Source organism: Macrobrachium rosenbergii, chromosome 5 (genome assembly GCF_040412425.1).
Source record: "Macrobrachium rosenbergii isolate ZJJX-2024 chromosome 5, ASM4041242v1, whole genome shotgun sequence".
Taxonomy (NCBI): Eukaryota; Metazoa; Arthropoda; class Malacostraca; order Decapoda; family Palaemonidae; genus Macrobrachium; species Macrobrachium rosenbergii.
The window spans coordinates 17,755,356-17,779,981 of NC_089745.1; the positions used below are offsets into that span (position 1 = coordinate 17,755,356).

The 24,626-nt window shown below is 35.4% G+C and overlaps 1 protein-coding gene across 2 annotated transcripts in view; it reads right to left on the reverse strand.

Annotated features, from left to right (window-relative positions):
- The window catches only part of LOC136838567 (ubiquitin-protein ligase E3C), a 416,786-nt gene that overhangs the window by 391,088 nt on the left and 1,072 nt on the right, over window positions 1–24,626 (reverse strand). Inside the window, exons 2-3 of one of the 2 annotated variants that reach the window (XM_067103710.1) lie at window positions 19,115–19,235; window positions 18,043–18,062 (exon numbers count right to left, since the gene is read on the reverse strand). The gene's annotated coding sequence lies outside the window, so the exon portion shown is untranslated. The remainder of the gene's footprint in view (window positions 1–18,042; window positions 18,063–19,114; window positions 19,236–24,626) is intronic. The other variant, XM_067103711.1, reaches the window with a different exon arrangement.

A 24,626-nucleotide genomic window follows, 5' to 3' on the forward strand; every position in this document is an offset into this window, starting at 1 on the left:
TGAAACCATGGGTAGCGCATCAGATTTGGTAAACCATTTTTTTTTTGAGGGCATTGTAAATAGGAGGGGAGGGGTAATTCTTTTTGAGAAAGCCTGACATCGAGCTTGACTTTTAGAAGGAATGATATTCCTATTATAATGTTAAGTAGAGTGTACTCATGCTCCTAATGTCCCATGCTCATATAAACAAAATTATATTTTCCCCTAAAACATCCCTATAAAAATTAGAGAACAAAACCATGACCGTAGATCTGGTCACTGCTCCATCAATCTCAGTGAACATGTAGTCCCTGTAGGTTATGAAGGGGGCTTCTTACTAGAAATTTCTAGTTAGGATCAAAAGGCATGCTCAGGTACAAGGAGGGGAATTGGAGTGGCTGGACGGCAAGATGAAAAAAACTGGGAACGGCGGTCAAGTAAAATTCTAAAAAGTGTGCGCGTGCAGCTATGGGCAGAAGGGACGCTTCAAAAAAAGCCTTCAGTAATGCCCACAGTGTACTGGCGGCGTTACCCGCCTATGGGATGCCCTGCGTACATACATCCCCAATCATGACTACCTGTGATGGAGGAAGGTTGCTGACACCTCATACATTATTAACAGTCTTGGAGTTATTATGTTTGATGGCTTTAATGTCTTTCTGTGGGAGGCATTAAAATTTTGTCTCTAAGACAATTGGAAACCTGGTCAAGTTGACAGAACTCATCTTGAGATGCATCATCAACAATGGAAACAATGGTTTCCCTTCCTTATCTTGGAAGTAACCACGGCCATCACAGTTAATGTCTCAAAATCTTAGCTATCCACAAATTATCAACTCAACTTTCAAAACTCAAGAAAAAAACATCCTAACTACAAAGCAACTGACGTATTCTTTACTTATTTAATGCTATAAATCAAAATTATTACAATACTATTCATTGTAAAAGACTTAGAAGCCTCATTTAATCAGAATAATAACTATAGCAAAAGTAGGTAGTACCATTCATGCCTGGAAAGGAAGAATCTTATTTTTTGTGTACAAATCATATATATATATATATATATATATATATTTTAAAATATATATATATATATATATATATATATATATATATAATAAAAGCACGTTATATAAGAAGAAGAAGATATATATATATATATATATATATATATATATATATATATATATATATATATATATATATATATATACTTTTTTACCGACCTTAAAAACGTAAAAGTGAAGTTTTTCCGAGGCAGAAATCGTAAACCTTACACTGCACTGGTATAGAAACTTGGATAGCCTGAAGTTAACATCGTTTTTTGGAAAGGGATATGGGGAAACCAACGGAAATATCTAGATAGAAAAGAGGTAACAAGGTTTGAGCTGAACTGTATCCATCCCTCGAGGTTTAAGGGCCTTCCAGGATACAACCTATTTTTTTACGGTATTCGGTTGCATCTCTGTTAGAAAATAACAAAAGTGAAAATTATTCTATTTAATGCTACCGGATCATCTCGATGGTTTGAAAATAAATGAACTCCTGTAAGAGGATTTTCTGCTAAAACAGTCATTATTTTTTCCCGATCCCCTTTTAGAAACAAAACATTTCTTGCTGAATCAAAGTTATCAATAACAACTGTATTACCCCACGTGTGGTTTTTATTTTATTTGATATATCTCCTTTTTGGTCGAGTCGTCTAACATCACACATCACACACACACACACACACGGATTTAAGTTATATTATATTATATTATATTATATATATATATATATATATATATATATATATATATATATATATATATATATATATATATATATATATATATATATATATATATATATATATATATATATACACACATTTAAATTATATATACACACACACATATATATACTGTATACCATACTGTATATAATGGTGAAAAGACCACTAGCTAGGTTTACATTTGAAAATTATTTGGTTGAAGTAAAAGTTTCCACAGAAAAACGTTCATCTTTGTGAGTCTGGGGAAAACTGACCCTCTGAATGTAATTAAGACATGAGATCCTGCAGTCAACCGGAGGTGTTTGTGGTTACTAAAAGAGAGTAGAAAGAGGGAATAAAAAAGGCAAAAATTGTGGATTAATGACGAATAACGACATTATTTGCAATACTACACTGTTTTCTCAAAAGATAAAATCACGTGCAAGTGGATGTGACGCTGCAAAAGGCAGTCAAGGAGTAAATGCCTGAGAAAAAAGTGAATGCATAACCCAGTACTAGGGAGAGTACGGAGCTGTTCCACGATCTCAGGTATAAAACTGCCTTTCAAAAACATAAATATGAGGATGGATAAGGTATATAGTAAAGGAAAAAAAATGGGAGGGAAAACAGAACAAAGTACTGAAAACAGAAGGGTGTGTATGACTAACTGTTTTATGGAGAAAAAGCTGTTCTACTGTGAAGTGGTGAGAGAGAGACACTAACGAGCAAATAGCTCTCAGAATAAATATGAAACTGAAGAGATGTTTTTTGAAGAGAATGCAGCCGTGGGTTGATGGAATAAGTATTTTGATGATATATTATTATTATTATTATTATTATTATTATTATTATTATTATTATTATTATTATTATTATTCGGTAGATGAAACCTATTCATATGGAACAAGCCTATAGGGACCATTGACTTGAAATTCAAGCTTCCAAAGAATATGGTGTTCATTAGGAAGAAGTAAGATGAAGTAAAGGGAAATACAGAAAGAAGAGATCCCACTTATTAAAAAGAAAAATAATAAATTAACAAATAGGTAAAAATTTATTAAAATGCAAGAAGACTAGTACTGGGGTAGTAAAGCATTGCCTTTTCGCTAGAACTCCTGAAGTTCCAAGGTAAAGAATAGAAGAGAGGCAAATACTGATGACGCAAGAATGGAAGATGTTCTTGTACGATAAAGAATGCTTGTGGAGCTTGACGGTCGAGGATTTGAGGAGGCAATTAAGACGGCGGAGAATGGTTAGTCGCTAAAAGTTGATGGTATTCCAAGTGAGAAGCTGAAGTATAATGGTGAAAGTGGTTCACAGAGAATGTAAGGTGTATGGATGAAGAAAAAGTTCTAAATGGAGGAGAAGAATAACTCTTCTAATGTATACGAGTAAGTTGATAACATTGATTGGTTTATGGAATTTAGGCTGTCTAGCCAAGCACTGGGGCGCTTTTGAGAGAAACTGTTAGGACAGTACGAATATAATGTTGCTACATATACCAAGGATAATGTAAGGCTGGATTCTGATTGAGAAAACGAGGCAGATTGGCAGCAGGAATATGGTACTGGTTCAATAAAGGAAGGGTATGTGGAGCTATGAACGTTAAGATTAATGATTTTGAAGGATGTCATTCTAACCCTGTAAAGGCCTTGAGGAAGACTTCATGTTAGGTTGTCCAACAACTTTTAAAGTGGTCTATGGCACCATACAATTAGTTCACTAACAAAAAAGTCAAATAAGGAGAAAAACTAAGCTTTATAGATACATTTACCATTTTCTATCATAGAAAATGCTGCGGTCTAGATTTTCGTTAGTGCACCCTGTTTTGGTACCTCTCATTCTAATCATACCGTGGCTGCCAGAATTACATAACTTCTTCGTGTGATGTATCTCTCATCAATAATTATGAACTGTCATGTCAATAATATACACTTCGTTAAAAGTGTGTACATTGTGCCGTAAAATGCATCTTATTATTCACTACAGTACTAATTAATGTGATTTTTAATAAAATTCTTAAATTAAAGGATGTTGCGTTGGTGTCTTGGATTCCGCATAAGTTCTTTAGCCATGGTACTTCTCTCAAATCTTAGGTTTTCATTACCAATCTTATTTATCCTTAATTAAATAAATACTTTACCACGCAGAAAAGAAGGATATGCCATGCAATTATGAACTTGTAGTGATATAGCATTCACTTTACTCTTAAGACTTATCAAACGTTCCTTGCATGCCATCTGTGAAGCTGTCATGCTTCGAAAAATTGCACAGGGAGAATTTTTTAAGTACTACAAACATTACTGAAGAATCATAAGATGTAAATGGACATTCAACAACTGCTCAATTTATAACATTTTCATAGCAGAAAATCAACATAAACTAACCTAATTTACACCTATTATGCCATCGCTGTCATTTTTTCAGGGTAAACTGAGGTTTCACACATCAAAAATGATCTCCTTACAAATATGAAATTACGAAAATAATTGTAAAAAAATATACTGATGTGTAGCGACTATAAAGAGTATTAAACTATACATAAAAATTCGCCATGCATACTGCGGTGGTTTCCTACGCAATGCTGATCTTTGACTGACGAATGACTCTGACCATTGTCTAGTTTTCTTTGACGATACCCCTTGCAAGTCGAAACGACTTGTTGTTGAAACAAAAGGAAAAAGGTGGGGGACATTGACCAGTTACTGGGTCACTGAAGCCACATTCACTTGATGAAAATAATTATAGAATAGAATATAGAATTTAGGCCACAGGCCAAGCACTGTCCTAATAGGTAATTCAGCGCTGAAAGGGAAATTGACAGCAAGAAATTTTGAAAGGTGTAACAGATGGAAAACCACGAAGTTGCGATGTGAAACAATTGTTAGGAGAGGGTGGAAAGTAAGATGGATGAAAGAGAATGTGAACGGAGATATAGTACAAGAAATGAAAGGGATAACAGTTAGGGGCCGAAGGGACGCTGCAAAGACCCTTAAGTAAAATATCTGCATCATATCTGCATCGCAAATCCTGATTCCTTTCTCGTGACAGTCTTTGTTCATTGAGTACCATTCGCTAAGCTTAAAAACTAGGAAGATATTTAGCATACTGAACGAATACAATCCCATTACCATAACCTTCCATATGTGCAGTGAAGTACTGTTTCATTACAATCGCGATAACATAACCCTTCACGTGTGCAGCGAAGTACTGTCTCATTACAATCCTATTACCATACCCCTTCATGTGTACAGTGAAGTACTGTTTCATTACACTCTCATCAGTCTCTGTCAGATTTAGACATTTTGTCGGTTATGAAATCACTGTTTCGCTATGAATCTGTTCTGCAGTGTAAACATAGTTTTGGAACCTTCTCATCGTTTGACCAGCTGTGAGTCAGCAGTTACTTGGCAAGTATAGTAATTGAAAAATAATCAATTTCTGGCTGTACTTAGATCGGTAAAATGCATGTGACAGCAATGACCAAAATACGCTGGAGGTTGCATTTCATACTTCAGCAACTTTGTTCCTTCGAAAAAATGCAGTTCAGGTTCTTTATAGTTGAAAACGTGATGGTTATATAAACGAAAAAACTAATGCAGGAGAGAGAGAGAGAGAGAGAGAGAGAGAGAGAGAGAGAGAGAGAGAGAGAGAGAGAGAGAGACTGATGATGATGATGGCTGTTTGTTTTCCTCTTACAGATCCCCTAACTTTATTCTAATAGCAAATGTCATTAAGCGCAATCAAAATCGCCCTTTCTATTGACTTCTCTTATTCCTTTATTCTTATCACTTTGTTTACCCTTCTTAGCAGTTATTCAACTATCTTATGCCTTTCTTTTCATTGCCATTTCTCTTTTAACTGTTCACAATCATACTCCACATGCAAATCGCCTGTATGTCGACTTTCTCTTAAGCGTTGTTCTCGTCTCGTGAATTCCTTTGTGGTTCTCTCTCTCTCTCTCTCTCTCTCTCTCTCTCTCTCTCTCTCTCTCTCTCTCTCTCTCTCTCTCCCCTGCCTCGCCGTATTCGTATATACGTCTGCTCTACTTCTTCTATCATTTCACCTCCATAAACAAGGATAAATGATTGCCCGTTCCATCTGCCTCTCCGCATTCTACAGTTGTACACCATAGCGATAGATATCTTTACAAACAATAATGGCAATAAAAGAAAGGATGCGATAGAAAACTTTACAAATAAATGACAATAACAGAAAGAATGCAGCAGATAAATTTATAAATAAATGGCAATAGCAGCAAGGATAGGAAAAGAGAACGTTACAAATAATGACAATAAAGGAGGGGATACATAAGAACGAATCTTTCTGAGGGGGGGGGGTAAAAATAGCAAACCATTCCAGGGTAGAAATGTTGGGATTTTCATGTCTCGTTCCAGGGAATATAATATTATAACAAGACAGCTTGAAATACTCTTCTTGAATTCAACTCTAATTTTAGCTTTAGATTTGCGTATAATTTAAACATGAACTCCTGCTTACCACTTCGCTTCAAATAAACAATTATTATTTTTTAAGAAGACATTCGAGTTTCCCTCTCTCTCTCTCTCTCTCAGGAGCACACACACCCACCATGGAAACCGTCAAAGAGAATGAACCAAACTCAACCAAACTTTCGGGGGCTGGTGGCGTGTGCTTCTAAAGCCCTTGGCTCAGATATATTCTGGGAATTCAAATGAAGTTGAATTGGGTAGCGTGATTGACGTCCTCCTGAAGGGAAGATTGGTATTCGGAATAAAACAAGAATGCTCTTGAGATAGTACGTGAGCCTCCAAGCAGAGGGATTTGTCATCACACTAAACCCAGCAATAACAGAACACTTGGTATTCGGAAGATTCCTCCCAAGATCTGTTGCTCGACTGAATGTATACAGCGAAACTGACTGAATACGAAGACAAATGGGACATCCGTAAGCTCTTTCCAGCGCACTATAAATCTCGACGCCTTGACAACAAATCAGCGAGTAGCAGATTTCATTACACTAATGGGAATCCAAAATGCAGATTTGATGTGCTCTCGATTTATGCAATCACTGTGATTATGAATCTGCAAATCTCAAGCAATTTAACGTCTAGAGAAAAAACGACGGTGCTACTGAGATTTGATTCTGCAACACCTGTCTTACACAGATTTCGGTTACTCAACAAGATACAATCCCGTTTCATTACTCCATGCGCACCGATGTAACGAGTGCTCTCTATAGCACGTGTTCCATTTCAGCTTTATATCAACGCATGGGGGGGGGGGTGCATAAAGTGCACTACTGATTTATGAACTTGCATCTCCTTCTTGATGGCAGTACGGTGTGATAAAATTACACGTCCTCGTGTGCTTGTAAACAGAATAATATTAACGGTTTACATCACCACAAGCACTAGTTTTCTGCCAAGGTAAAACACTGAAGTCATTTTCTTCATTTCCCAAAAACCACCAGTCTATTCTTATGATAAAAATGAGAAACCCATCAACCTCCGTTTCTACATAAACGGTGATCTCTTAAGTTAAAAGTAGTTCCTAATTGGACGGGTGAATATCGTTCTCAGCTAGCACTCCGCTGGGCCCGCATTCGATTCTCCGACCGGCCAATGAAGAATAAGAGGAATTTATATCTAGTGATATAAATTCACTTCTCGTTATGATGTGGTTCGGATTCCACAATAAGCTGTAGGTCCCGTTGCTAGGTAACCAATTGGTTCTTAGCCACGTAAAATAAATCTAATCCTTCAGGCCAGCCCCAGGTGAGCTGTTAATCAGCTCAGTGGTCTGGTTAAACTGAGGTATACTTAACTTTTAAGTTAAAAGTAACAAAACCTTCTACACATCTACCATTACGTTGAACGGAATGGCTTATTTTAGATTAAGCCTTCCTTGTGCTGCCAAAGGCTTTTGCTCCTAGGTTCGGGAATTTGATTTGTTAAGTCTTCATATCCATCTGGCTTTCAAAGCCTTTATATAATTACATATATGGTCTCTTTTTCAAGGAAAGGTTTTTAATCGTTTTCGGAGTGGGTCTCAAAAAAGCATTTAAAATTGTGGAGCATGTCAAGATTAGCGAATCCCCTAACTATTCTTTACAAGAAAATTATTGGGTTCGTTATTCTTTACATGGGAGTAATCGGGTTCGCTGTTCTAGACATGAACACTTCGGTACCAAACATTTGATCCCCCAGGGACTAGTACTAAAGAAGGCAAAATACATTTTACACCCCAGGGGCTAGTACTAAACATATATATATATATATATATATATATATATATATATATATATATATATATATATATATATATATATATATATATATATATATATATATATATATATATATATATATATATATATATATATATATATATATATATATATATATATATATATATATATATATATATATATATATATATATATATATATATATATATATATATACATATATATATATATATATATATATATATATATATATATATATATATATATATATATATATATATATATATATATATATATATATATATATATATATATATATAAGAATCCACAGGAAAATGACAGGCACAAGTTCAGTACCAAGCGATTTCACATTTATTCACGCATCGTCTGGGCACAAATGAGACAGATGAAAAGAAGGTTACAAAGTAAACAAAAAGAACAAGAATACCAGATGGACACTTTTTTCCTTTTTTTTTCCTTTGGATTTCGTATAGCTAAACTTTCGCATCTCTTGTAGTTAGGTCTATGGTTTTAGTTTGTGACTACTTGATCCCGGATTATCTTTCTGTTTATTACCCTTTGACAACTGACCATCTGGTATTCTTGTTCTTTTTGTTTACTTTGTAACCTTTATATCTGTGTCTCATTCGTGCCCTGACGATGCGTTAATACACGTGAAAGCGCTTGGTACTGAACTTCTGCCTGTCATTTTCCTGTGGGATTCGCTTATACACTGAAGTCACGTGCATCTACTGTGATTTTTACATAATATTATATATATATATATATATATATATATATATATATATATATATATATATATATATATATATATATATATATATATATATATATATATATATATATATATATATATATATATATATATATATATATATATATATATATATATATATATATATATATATATATATATATATATATATATATATATATATATATATATATATATATATATATATATATATATAATATATATATATATATATATATATATATATATATATATATATATATGTATATAAATATATATATATACATATATATATATTGAATATAAATATATATATACTGTATATAAATATATATATATATACATATAAAGATTGATATATAGATATAGATAAATAGATGCCTGTGCGCATGTGCGTATGTGTATAATCAACTTGCATTCTATTAAGGACTTTAGCTGGCTAACTTTTCCGTTAATTAAGCGTATGAATTTTAATTACCAACCCTTCATTTTATGGATCACGAGAGAGAGAGAGAGAGAGAGAGAGAGAGAGAGAGAGAGAGAGAGAGAGAGAGAGAGAGAGAGAAGGCTCTGTAATATCACCGCAGTTTCGTTCTTTTCCTTGTTGTTTAATATCCGCCGTCATCTCCCAGCCGAGAAGAGGTCTTGCCAAACACAGGAATCTCATATCCTCTCATATTACTTCGCCTTTCTGATCCTCCCGTTTTACTGAAGGTTATCTCTTTTCTCGCTACATCGTCATTTGGGTCGTTAAAAATGTCACTCTTCGGTGACGAGTGCGGCTGAAATTCAAACTACCCGAGAATATACACTAGTGCAAATCTGTGAGAGAGAGAGAGAGAGAGAGAGAGAGAGAGAGAGAGAGAGAGAGAGAGAGAGAGAGAGAGAGAGAGATTCATAGAACAAATAAGAGGCCTCATATCGTTTCATCAATTACTTTACCATCACTTCAATACTTGTATAGCACCATTTTTAGCGCCTTAATTTTTTGAAGATAGTTATGACCGATTTATTTCCCAACATAAACCTTGTTTCTCCGGCTACTCTTTCAATGCTGTCTGTAAAAGTAAGCTACGTTTCATCCATTACCAATACCTGTGTGCTGTAGAACCATTAGGTGGTTACATTTTTATCCCATACTCTTATATCAGGAACCTTCAAATGTTTATAAATATCATAGTTACCCCTTGGTTCCTACTGTCCCTTTTTCGTTTACACTTCAACCAAGCAATGATCAAATATACTACAAATTGACACTACGTTAAACAAATCTGGTCAATTGGAGGTGCAGTGCTGATCTCGGCACAATTACCGTTTGGCCACCTTTCCATTAATATCTAAAGCTGTTCTATCCTACTGAGCACAGGCTAAGGAGTGCGCAGATTTGCAAACTGTAAACACCTGGTTTTTAGCATGGTTATGAGTCCGCAATCATTGTTTATACTATTCAGTTCTGCTCTCAGTAAGCTTTATTGAAAAAGAACCAGGAATTATTTTCAGTAGGAGACTATTTCATGACATTTTCCTTCTTACAATACCGGCAACTCCTTCGAAAAACATAATAACAATCACAGATTCACAGCAGATAAAAAGTATTAACAGCAGCAAAAGAAGAGGCTACCAATCACTAATATACTCCCTAGACAAGATGGTTGAAGAGCAGGCACACTCAAGCTAAGGCTTATGAACAGAAAAATTTTAAACATAAGGGATGTATATCTTAGGAACCAAACTTGAGTCTACACACTACATCCCAGTATCACTCTGAGGTTAGACATATCTATATTACATAATCTAGTGGCTTTGAAGTCATCACAATTATTTCACTCGATAACAACACATTCCCTCAAAACTCGGTAAGCAAACTATTAACATAAGCAAAACTAGCTTGACGTTACCAGTTTATCACTTCTGTATGCAGTTTACAACCAAAATTATTCTGATAAATCTACTAAACCTTGATAACGTAAAACTTTCAAAAACAATGTAGCGCATTTTCTCCAATAAAAATAAGGGGTAAAAAAAGAAAAATTAACTGGGTATCAGGAACATCTGCACCCTGCAGATGAAAATCCACATCAAACACTTTTCTCTATTATATAAAAGAAAACAATATCCTAAGCTATAGCCAAATATACATAATGTCCAGAAACTGTAACCACCATTATGTTAAATACAAAATGTCAAAACTTGAAATTCAGCAAGACAACAAGCAGTTGACTTTAGCAAACCAAATAGTGCTAATCCAGTCTATCGCAAGTTTCTACTACGATGAAAGAAATATAGCTTTTTATTTCTTAAAATATGACTATTTATAAGATATATTCTTGAGAGAATCTTTCGGTTAATGCGACTTGGGGAATGGTTAGTAATCACAACTCGAATTTTCCGGCTCTCTTCCTCTTGGCCACTGTGATATTTTGAGCAAATTGGAGGTCAAGCAACTGGAAGGCATCATTTAACATCAACAACAGAAGAAACGGACCTCCAAACGCCAAGTTAGAGGAACACACAATCTCTTCTCTGCTGAGAAAGAACGCAAGATGGACACGAGCACCTCTGCAATTCCACGTCGCATGCATAAATCTCGGCATGAATTTGGGATAGGGGAAACCCGTACGGCCAACTGCAACACGACCAGCTTACTTCCGCCTCATTAAACCTCTCATTACATCCGCGTCGTGTGAACACACCTCATAGCTTCCTCGTTAGGACATCACTGCACTCCTAATTAAGCTTCCTGATGAGCTGCTGCTCGTTTGCAGCTCTCGGGATAGTGCTGTTGGTCTTTCCCGCGTGTAATATGGCGCTAATACAAGGTGGAGTGTAGGCCTGTATTTGTTTTTCGGTTGTTGCGTCGCATCCGCATAAAAAAATCTCGATAATGTAAAAGTATTATTTATTATTCGTAGACCATACAACTTCACGCAGAACTAGCAGACACAACCGGTTTTCTGCAGTTATCAAAACCCGTGAATATACAAAATAAAAATCACGGAAAATTGATTGAAAGACTGAGATAAATAAATAAATAAATAAATAAATAAATATATATATATACACAGTACATATATATACCTATATATACATACATACATACACACACACACACACACACATATATATATATATATATATATATATATATATATATATATATATATATATATATATATATATATATATATATATATATATATATATATATATATATATATATATATATATATATATATATAATATATATATATATATATATATATTATTATATATTAGAGAGAGAGAGAGAGAGCAATAGGGATGGCCGGTGCAGTTAATATCAGCAAATGAAAAGTATCCAACAAGTGAACTTATTTCTCTTTCAAGTAGCAAGCTGATTTTTTAAAAAGGAAAACCAATTATCTGTGCCGTGGGGAGTTTCAATTACACCAAAAGCACGGAGCATGACTTGCTTTGATTTTAGGAAATTTAGACTGAAGCCATGCAATGGAGCACTCCCGGCCATCCAGAGCTTAAGACAGTGAAAAGAGAGAGCTGGAGAGGTTGGACAGCAAGATAAAAAGAGAGGCCCAGAATATAAAGGGAATAAAATACAAGGATCTAAACGTGGAACTGAGAGAAAACCCCACAGTTGCTCTAAGAAATATCAGAGAAAGGAAGCGGGAATGGCTATAAAGTGCAACTTGGGGTAAAGGGATATTGAAAACATCCTTTGGTAAGTGTGCGTGTGTATGTGTGTGTGTGTGGTGTGTGTATATATATATATAAATTATATATATATATATATATATATATATATTATATATATATATATATATATATATATATATATATATATATATATATATATATATATATATATATATATATATATATATGTATAATATATATATATATATATATATATATATATATATATTATATATATATATATGTATGTATGTATGTATGTATGTATAATATATATATATATATATATATATATATATATATATATATATATACATATATACATATATATAGTTATCAAAGGATGTTTTCAGCGTCCCTTCGTCCCTAGTTGCACCCGACGGGGGTGGGGGGATGAAATATTTCAGACAACAGTAGGAATATAATTAAAGGGATGTTCAAGAAACTGATACTACACCATATTGGGGATTGATGGAATAGACAGTGGAGAGGAGAACTGAGTATAAAAGTCGATGCCTTTTCCTAATACAATAACATCAGATGTAGAAATACGTGGATGACTTAACAATGAAACCATGCAAGGAATTCTAGAAGAAATAAGTTAAAAATATTCTAAGAAAGGTGGAAGGTGTAAGAAATTATAGAATACAAGCGCCTTCCACAGCGATAAGAAGAAGTATATAAGTAAAATAAAAGAAAACAAGACAAGAAAGTAGGTATGAAAACGCTGAAGTTTGCAAATGGAAAAGGCAGACGCGGCTATATGAAATAATTGAAGAATTAAAATACCAATAAAGCTGTCACTTTAACGATGACAAGATCAAAAGCGTCAGGTCTGAAGGAATATGAAAGAAGCTAATGTGATGATCGATTTTAACATCACGGAACATTTGTTTAGCTGTACTGAATTGAAAAAAATACTGAGCATTAGTTGCTCAGAGCTGCGGAAGCTGGAAGAACACACATGGGGTAGCACAACAATTTTTAGACAGGCACTAGATAAGAAATTAATATAATTACGTAATGGAGGTAACTCACGAGGAAGAACGTTCTACAAATTACAATGCTTTGCATCTAAGCCTAGCAGCTTGTAAACAATCAAGATTAGCACAACAAAGACAGGCACTAGATAAGAAATTAATACAATTACGTAATGGAGGTAACTCATGAGGAAAACCGTTCTACAAATTACAATGCTCTGCATCTAAGCCTAGCAGCTTGTAAACAGTCAAGATTAGCACAACAAATTTTAGACAGGCACTAGATAAGAAATTAATATAATTACGTAATGGAGGTAACTCATGAGGAAGAACGTTCTACAAATTACAATGCTCTGCATCTAAGCCTAGCAGCTTGTAAACAATCAAGTTTTAGAGAGCAAGAAGGAACCGCGAATGTGCGTTGCTAGGATATTTTGATTACCATAGTTTGTCTATGTCCCAGATTGTGAGCACAGAACCACTGCCTGGGGTAGCATAGTCATAAGGAATGGACACACAACATATGGCCGGCAAGAAGTTGTGACGGAGATCGAGCGCAGTAATCTATCCCTTCTAATAAAGGGACTATTGAACAGTCTTCTTTCTAGAAGAGAAATGCGGATGCTGAATCCAAATGAATGAAGCTTGTTTGCTTAAAGGCTCATGAAAGCACAATTTTTAAATTTAATAACCGATTAAATCTTTTTCATATATTCAATTCCTTTATAACATTCTGCATTTAGTCATTCCCACTTGATATTTCTTCATTCTTTCTTTTTCTCTTTTGCATAAATAGGCTAATAGGCTTTTATATATTAATAATAATAATAATAATAATAATAATAATAATAATAATAATAATAATAATAATAATGATGATGATGATAATAGTAATAATAATTATTATTAATATAATAATAAACATCAAAAAGCATTATCTTCCCTAACAACCAGGAAACAATCTATGTAGCTCCGCATGAAACCTTACAACTAAATTTATATGAATGGGAAACCTTTCTCAAATGCCTGTACGTGTCCCAAAATCAATTAATAGACTACCTAGGCCCTATTCTGTTGTTGAGAGAGAGAGAGAGAGAGAGAGAGAGAGAGAGAGAGAGAGAGAGAGAGAGAGAGAGAGAGAGAGAGAGAGAGTGTGTTTTTAGAGACAATTACCTTTTTCAAGAATACTCTGGGTCTGTCACAAACACATCTCACAGCATGAATATTATGAAAGGTGCACGGGACTAATTCATAATAATTTCAATGCCACTTCCAGAAAATATTTGAAGCCAAGCCTATAGGATCTATTTTCAATATGCGTTCCAGGGCAAAATTGATAAAATATTACATATCAAAAAATACTTTTAACTGATTTTCCCAGCAAAATATTTTTATTCCCACTACTGTATAATATTTACGCCTGCCAAGGTTATACTTTCAGTTTGGTTTGAATCTGTCTGTTAGCAAAATTGGGTGCCAAGTAAATTAACAGATTTTTGTTAAGTTTTGTGACAAGTCTGGCTCAGGGTTTTAGATTTTAAGGAATTAATTGTTATTATCACTACTGATTACTCAGAGAAAATTGCAGCTTCCTATTGTGAGTAAAAGCATACTTGAATGATCCAGAGTAAATTAATAACAATGCCAATCTCGCCCTATATTTGTGAAAGACAATGTCTACGATGCAAAATATTTCGGTAACTTAGCTAATTGCATGGGGAGAGATCTGCAACCTAACATTTCCCATCTTAGTTTTAATCATTTTTTCTTCAGTCAGAATACTTTCCAAGATATATTTCCCACCCAGATTACTTCCAAGCATAACTTGAATTACGAATGCTGGTAGGTCTGTGACAGTTCTTTTAACTCTTAAGGCCTATACCAGACCATTCTGGCTTTGTCTGTGCTTAGTTTTACTCTTATGTACTTAGATTAATTCCAGAATACAGCCGACCCCTGCCTATTCGCGGTTCCGGATTAGCAGACTCACCTATTCGCTGTTCTGGATTCGCGGACTCACCTATTCGCAGATTCCTCTGTGGAACATATATAAACACTATTCGCGGAAAATTCGCCTTTTTGTGGTACTTTTCATAGAGAAATATTCACATATTACTGTATTTTCATATTTTCGTGGCTAAATGCACTTTTTTGAGATAAAACTATTAAAATATTCAGGTATAAACATTTTTAGAGGGTTTTAAGCATTCGCGGATTTTAGTTATTCACGGGGATTAGTGGTACGCATGCCCCGCGAATACCAGGGGTCGACTACTTCTTGGCTAGCCAGCACATGGATTTTCTCACTGTTCTGCTTTAAGCCTCAACCATGATCTTCGATCTTTCTAAAGGCAAATTTATTATGCCTTTAGAGTTCAGCCCACAAACTTTTCCTGCCATCCCCTTCTCCTACCCTGCTTTTCCCAACAGCCTCTATAGAAATGACTCTACAGTTAACCCCCAGGATTCGCACAAGATGTGCACCACTACTCCACGCGAATAGCTTATATCCGCGAATACTTAAAACCCCTCTAAAAACACTTATAACTGCCTATTTTGAGAGTTCAAAACACCAAAAAACCCGCTAAAAATGCTCATACCTGAAAATTTAATAGTTTTATCACGAAAAGTGCATTTAGTCACGAAAATGATATGAAAATACTGTAACTTGTGAATATTTTTCTATGAAAAATTCCTTGAATAGGCAAATTTTAAGCGAATAATGTGTATATATCTTCCACAGAAAATTCTGCGAATCGCTGAGTCTGCGAATCCCGGGGGTCGACTATATCAATGCATCTACAGTAATAAACAAATAAACCAAGATGACTAGGATACGGTTACGAAACAACAATAATATAGTCACTCTGTAGACACCATGTCTCTGAAAAGGACAACAACAGTGAATAAGTCAACTGATTATCTTAATTCAAATACTTTCACGATTTAAACTTTCTATCACAAGTACAGCACTATGTCGCAGTTAGTACAGTAATCAAAATACTCTGAGTGAATTACGTCTTCTTTCACAAATACTAATAAGTTCCAAAATTACCTAAATACACACTGGTGACAATGAAAGAAATTATGGTCATTCATTAATCTGCTATAAAAAAATTTCTAATCTTCCTCAATGTGCATCGAAAATTAATTAACTCGTAGGGATAACATAACTTGTTCACCCGATTCACCCAGAATCCATTCTCACGATATTATGTTAAAACACAAAAAGATGCGGTTCTAGAGATAATTATAAAGAAACCACATCATGGGCCAGTAATAAAAAATGCTGACTATGAACTGATACTGTAATGTAAATAACTGATGCTGCCAATGACAGGCAAATATAGACTAAGGCCCACTTTTTTAAGCAGAATCCCATGATGTAGGAAGAATGCAAATCACCTGAATGTACAAATAAAAACAAGTTCCAACATTTTTCTGAAAGAGACTATTTTAAAATATGACCATAAACTGAAGCAGTGAAGTTGGGTCGCTTGTAATGTCAACAGGAAGTGTCTGTCAGCTCTCCATCAAAGCCAGCACTATCAGAGAGGGTTGGCTGGTTACCTAACCTTGCAAGCATAAACCCCTCGTGAGCCAGAGGAGAATGTGCAGAAGATAAGGGCAGAGGACAGTCGTGGAGCAAGGAGCAGAAACGATTTGACAGTGCGAAGGCCATGTAATCCCCTTTGAAGAAAGTGGTGAACATCTTTTGACCTTCCTCCACCGCTGCTAAACCTCTCCACTGAGAAGGAGACAAGCCAGACGGGCCAGCACATTCATAGCACCATTGCAAATTAACAAAATTGGTTACGTTACCACCAAGGATATTAAGTAGCCAAACACCCCCTTACGTCCTACACACCTCTTGTTCACCTTTCTTAAAATCTATGTCGAACAAAAATCAAACACAATACATGCCATGAAAAAGATGGGAATTTTAAACTGAGGGTCAGTCAGCACAGCAAGATGTCCTTACTCAACCACTGCTGAAGACAAGGTGCTCAATGGCGGCAGGTGGTTAGTCACCTACCACCACTTAATCGTGATATCTTATTAAGTCTTAACAAATGATTCCAGCTCACACAGAGATGATGGTTTTTATTTCCATAGGAACAACAGGGAAATGGTGATGGAAATTTCAAATTTTTCATGAACAGCTTGGTAGCCACATAAAACAAACATAAAACTAATACTGGAAATGGAAAACTACAGATACTGCAAGAGCAAATCATTAACCAAAAATCGTCACTTACGAGGCAAAAGCACCAACCACAAATCTTTAATACTAAAGGTATTTGCAACCTTTTGCTCTGACACTGACCACAATTCAAGTCCTGTAGTCAAATCATGTGCAAAGTGAATTACTGAAAACCAAAATTTATACATCAACCTTTAGCAAGGTTGCCCGTTTTTATACCCAAGTCCAAAGTTAGAACTGGTAAGGCTAAGTTAGGTTAAGTTTGCAATGGTTTGGAGTTTTAACACCAAAACACATTCACATAATCTTTCAACAGGTACAGTAAGCTAATTATTAACACAAGCAACATACAATAATATGCTAACCATACAGTTCAGCTAATGTAATACAGTACTGTACCTGACCAACCTCCTGAATTCTGGGACTGACCTGTCACCAACGTAGCATACCTGAAACGAAAAAAAAAAAAAAAAAAATTTACATTGTGTTTGCATTCACAGGAGTCAAATGGAGAGATCAAGGTTTATATGACAAACAGCACAACAAATTTCCATAAAAAAAATAGTCAAGTTTAATACACCCTTTTTTACACACAAACAAAATTCATCCAGCAGTACTTAAAGTGTCAAGGACTTAAAAATCCTTTTTTACACACAAACAAAATTCATCCAGCAGTACTTGAAGCGTCAAGGACTTAAAAATCCAACACTTGTTTAAATCACATCTGGGTGAAATTACATCATGACGAACAAAACTAAAGGAGATTATGATTTAATAGTAATTCCATCAAGTGAAAACAAAAATACTGAAGATAAAGAGGGCCGTTTGGTGTAATGGTGAGATTAACAGCTGGCTTTTACTGACTACGGTCTGGATTGGGCTTTTCCAGCAAATTTTTAACATGTGAAGAATTAACATGTGAAGAATTAACTGGGAAAAAATGTTTATTTAGTGAAGCATGCATGACTATATGGTAGAACAGTGACATTTCCCCATTGATGGAAGGTACACTTTTGAGATGAACAATATATCTGAACTTGAACCTGGGACATCAATAATGTATATAAAAAACCTATATAAGGTGCCTACGAGTCAAGGTCCATTCCATTCAGTTATCTAGTCCAAATTATAATATTAAAAACTGAAAAAGAATCAAAATCCTGGGAATAAAATTGAAGAGTATCAATATCAAAGTACTAAAATAGAAAAAGCTAAAATGTAAAAGGAACTGTTATCAAGATACTATAATTGAAAATCCTATATTGATACTGGACTAATTAATAAAAAAAAAATCAGTGCAGAACACACGTATGCTGAGGGAAGTTCATGACCCAATTCATATACAGAATACCATACATGTAACTTTATAAAAAGTAGCTGCAGCAATATATGCTTACATAAAAAAGACTGAACCTATGGTAAGGACTGCTGTAAAATCACTCAATTATCGTTACACCTTGCCCAGCTATAACTAACATATCTCTATCAAACATGAACTTACCTCATCGTTCCACGATGAAGGCCATGTTGCACCCTCCTGGCAAACAGTTTAAGTCTGCCTGGAGTCAACAACTTCACACTTTTGCTAATTATCACAAAACCTTATCCCAAATCACCCACACCTGAAATAATGCATAAAATTAGTTACAATTAACAATATTAACAAATATGATTTTGACATCTGGTATGCTGTCTAGATCTACCTGCATTTAAATGAAAGCTTTGTGGATAAAAACTGCTCAATAAAATGACTGGAAATTGTTTTTGGTATCATTAACACAATACACATCCACGCCATCTGGTACATAACCTTGTTCTAATTGTATTTAAATATGATCTAATTGTATTTACATAACCTTGTCTGGGATACTTTCACATAATGAGCTTGGGAGGCAAATTCACCATTACATCATGACTGTACACATATTGCAAAAGAATTTACAGTTACCAGTCATGAAAATGGCCACTGTAATACTTAATAAGCCAAGTTCCCTCATTACAGTTAAATTATTACTATATAAAATGAAATTCTATTCATCTGTCTAGCTAGTCCGGGAGATGGTTACTGTAATACATTATAAAATTAATCCTTTCCTTCATTACCATCAACTTATAAGTAGACAAAATGAAACTCCAAGGCCATGCACTTGAAAAACAGGCTCCAACATATAAAAATGCCAATGTTTGCAATAGGTGAAAAATGGATCAAAGGAAATACAGTATAGCTAAATAAACAAAATGAAAAGTGTAAGCAATTTATGTTAACAGTAATACAAGTCACTGCTCGAGAAGCAATAACCTTAAATCCATTTGCTCGAGCAGCAATAACCTAATAACCTTAAATCCATTTGCCTGTCCATCTAAGTAAGAGGACCTCATATAAGGTCTGCCTGACTGAACCACAAAGTTAATATAAGACCTCTGTTAAGATCCACTGGACTGCAAGGGTGATCAGGATAGAGTTAACTAGTTTATGATATCAGATTGTTATCATAATGGAGGTGTAGGCTAACAGGATACAGTCCAATGGATCTCAACAGGGTTTCCATATAAACTTTGTGGTTGAGTCAGGCAGACCTCATACAAGGTCCTCTTATTTTGCACCATGGTGTTTGGATGATTTTTGGGTAAATCATTCATATGGCTTGAATGGACCATACAAAGGAAAGACACTGCTGCTAATCCTCGATCTCCCTAGCCGTGTCCATCTCCCCTCGATGCTTGTCACGTTCAAGTTAGCATGGTTGGATGATGATGATGATTCTAACTGGCAACTTTCATCAGACCTTAGATGTTGATGGTTAGAACATCAGTAGTCCTTAGAATGTCATGAGGGAAGTGATACTGCTAAAATCCTGGATCTCTCCAGCCCCACACATCTTCCTGCTATACTGGCACACTTCCAGTTACAACTTGTTGTACGATGAAAGTGATGAACAAGTATCTCAGCATGATTATTGATGCTGAAAGCGAAATTAATCCACATCCTGAGAGACGACAAAGCTAAGAGACTACTTAGAAGTGTCTTTGAGAGAGACTACATTGCAGGCCAAAACTTTACCAGCTTGATGTTTCACCACTCACTTTTAGCAGAAAGCTTCTTATTCAACTTACTGCAGTGAGTACCAACATATATTTTATGCCAAGCTTAAGGTTTGTCTTGTTATGGGGTTATTTTACTATATATTTAACCAGGATTTTGATGGTTAATATCTATACCCAATACTGAGCAATCTGCACAGTTAGCAGTTTCATTAGCATTTTTGTGATGTAGCATGGTTAAATATATATCATGTCTGGAATTATGCTAATGCAATTAAGGGTGAATGTGAGTAAAAGAAAAGCAGTTAAAAGGGAGAATACTATGCAAATACAGCATAGTACTTATATTACAACCTTGGTCATACATAACCTAACCTAGATGTACAAGGTTAATTTATCAATGGCACTGTAAATTAAAAAAACAAAGAACAAGTGCTGCTCTCAGTTCAAACAAAAAGTACAGGTTATAGTGATGGCTAATGCCTAGGCTGTTTAAAGCCACCAGAAGCTACTCAAATTTTCAACAAAGTCTTATGAGAGAAACAGAAGGTAAAGGAGGCTTGACCCACTTCAAAACAAGGGAAGGAGATAGCACTGCATAATATCAAATATTCAGCTCCCTATACAGTATAATTTCATATATGCTGGAGTACTATAAACAGTGGGGTACTTTTAAAATGTTTTGTTTAATTTCAGCCTTAAAACTAGTAAGCACCTGGAGAGTATTAATAAACCAATCCATGTCCTTCACCAATCCAAAACCAACTTCTAATAGTATCCCAGTTACAGTTTGTCAGAAATCCTTCCGCAATAAGAATGATATGGCACACTAATAGATGTACAAACAGAGAAAAAGTGCACCCTAACTTTGATGGTAAGGGACTAATAAGTCATCCTTGCAGAGTACTTGCATAATAATATCTAGTCAATGACAAAACCCACTTAACACTTCTGACAACCCAGTGTCCTAGGTTAGGTAAGGTTAGGGGACTAATAAGTCATCCTTGCAGAGTACTTGCATAATAATATCTAGTCAATGACAAAACCCACTTAACACTTCTGACAAGGTTCATTACGAATACCCACAATGGAATTAGCATTCATCCAGCTACGTGGTGAGCATTTGTGTCAGAGCACTCCCCATGGGCATTAAGGCATCGATCCACATTAGTCGCCTTTTGTTACATGGCTGTACTGTACCTATCTTCTTTCCTCCCCAGTTCCTCTTCAAAATGTACTGTAGGCAGGTTCTTTATCTGTATCAATAGCAGTGAACTCTCGTCAATGCCTGAGATGCCCTGTTTGTAAAAGTAGGAAACTTCCAACATCAGTAGTAACCCTCCAAAAGCCTTCAGAACAAAAAAAGGGCTATGGTAGAAGTCTGGAATGGCTTCCCACACCAGCTCTATGATTGCTTTCTCCAATAGAAGTCCGACTCCCTCTTGCAAGACTAGGAACTTCCCAGTGACGAAGGTAGGGAGAAAAAGTTATAGAGGGTGCTTACCGGGGCAGCTGTGACAGAAAAGGATTGGCATAGCCCTCCCTTCTTATGCTCACCATCCAGAGTTGTGTCCCTAAGTACTGCCAGACATTCCAAAAGGCCTATAGATAGCCTCCTGCTGGACTCTGGGGGCTGCAGGTCTAAGTTCTTAGAATCACAAGAACTCTTACTCTTAGATCAGGTTCTACACTGTTCCCTTCGAATAGGTCTTGAAGTTGAGGGGGTTGAAGACTTCAACTTGGATTCAGACCGATACTTGCCTGGTAGACAGGCGGCAGGAGTAGGGGCTGGTCTCTTAAGTGCTGCTTTCAAAGACTTGAGTTAATTTCCTGTTCTCTTGGTAGGTTACAGCCTACCTAATTGTCTCAAGAAGGGAAAGGCTGAGATGATGTTCAAGCGGCAGCTCAAAAATAACCACTGTCTTTTGAGATGAAGCCAAAGTATAAGTTACGTGTAGCATAACTATTCCTTTTCTTAAGTATGGTGTTCACTAATGTGGGAGACTTTTTTCCTGGAGCACTGATAATGTCCATATCGATGCAAGCCATAAAATACAATTATGAAGGACTGCAGTGGGAAAGCAGGGATTTAGGGTGGGGCAAAATACAAAGGAGTGAAGAAAAAGGATGTATTCTAATATACCCACAACTCTTCAGCATTTCTGATACTAATTAACATAAGGTTTACTGAGCATTCTTAAAGTGACCCCAAGCACTGGGTAAGTTAGGGCCTGGTGACTTGGGTTATGATAGGTAATGACCCAGTGTCCTAGATTAGGTAAGGTTAGGTGTTTTCTACCACCTAAAAACCACCACTGTGAGGGGGGAGTTCCAGTACAGTACCTTTAAAACTGCTAACTTCCCAATTGGGTCTATGTGTATATCAGAAGTGTTCAGAGTACATACTAAATGATAGTAAAATCATTGTGTGTGTGTATATATATATATATATATATATATATATATATATATATATATATATATATATATATATATATATATATATATATATATATATACCATAAAAAATCAAGTATATCTTAGTTTAACCAGACCACTGAACTGGTTAACAGCTCTCCTAGGGCTGGCCCGAAGGATTAGATCTATTTTAAGTGGCTAAGAACCAACTGGTTACCTAGCAACAGGACCTACAGCTCATTGTGGAATCTGAACCACATTATGACGAGAAATGAATTTCTATCACCAGAAATAAATTCCTCTAATTCTTCATTGCCCATTTGGAGAGTTGAACGCTGGACCAACAGCGTGCTAGCCGCACGCGCTACCCACCCCTCCAATGAAGAACTAATATATATATATATATATATATATATATATATATATATATATGTATATAGAACCCACATTTTACCCTAAAAGGTATTAGCCTTCTGGTTCCCAACAAACATTTTAGTATGGAGTTGCTAGTTAGTTACAGTGCCAAAGTCAACTAACTATCATAACATGCTTAGATGAGAAAAGTGTCTTGTGGAATAAAGTGGACATTCCTGCTATGATCCACCTGGCTTGGAACTTGAACAGAAACTCCTTGCTGTGTGTATGTAAGCCTATGCGATTCCTTGCTGTGTTTATGTACTGTACTAACAATAAAAATTTCTGTGGGCAAATATTTATCATGGAAACACTTAAAATTTTGACAAACCCTGATGCAAAGACAGACCATGAAAAATGATATTTCTATTGAAATCAGGGGCATCATTTCAGATTTTTGTTGGGGGGGGGGCCAAAGACGGTTTGGCCAGCGAAGCAAGCCCAATCAGCTGAGTTTTTTTTTTTTTTTGAGCTATTTTATGCATTTTTGAAGCCACATGAGCAAGGTATTTCAGCAAAAATTATATACTCCCACTACTATATGTTTTATCTCATCATCACTGGTAGCTAGTAGACAGAAAAAGATCAAGAAACATAATATTTCTGAGAAATTTTATATATTTATGATTGCACATTTAAAAAGAAAACATGCTGTTACTTCTTGGGGCTTGGGGTGAGGGGCGAAGTTGAGGCTTTGGGGGCAACTTGGATCTGGGGGGCAACTTGGATCTGGGGGTGGAACTTGGATCTGGGGGGGCAAGTTGAGTCTTGAGGGGGCAGCTGACCCCCAAATGACACCCCTGATTGAAATACATAAAAGGAAATCACTAGGTAAAATTTTACCTTAAAGCCATTATTGCAGTTTGGACTTGAAAATATAATTTTCCCTGTTTTAATTTATGCTTTGAACATTTATGACCTGTTTTGTTAACAAGTAAGCTCAATAAAAACAAAAAAGTAGGCCCCCCATATATCCTACAATTTTGGGGGCCACAGTGGGAAAGTGGGGTTTTTCTGGCAAAGGAAAACAAAAAACGAGTAAAATACATTAAATGATTTAACACAGCCTAACCTAACCTGGACTCCCGCAACTAACATAACCTAGTCCACTGGCTCCTTACCTAGAACTAGACGTAACT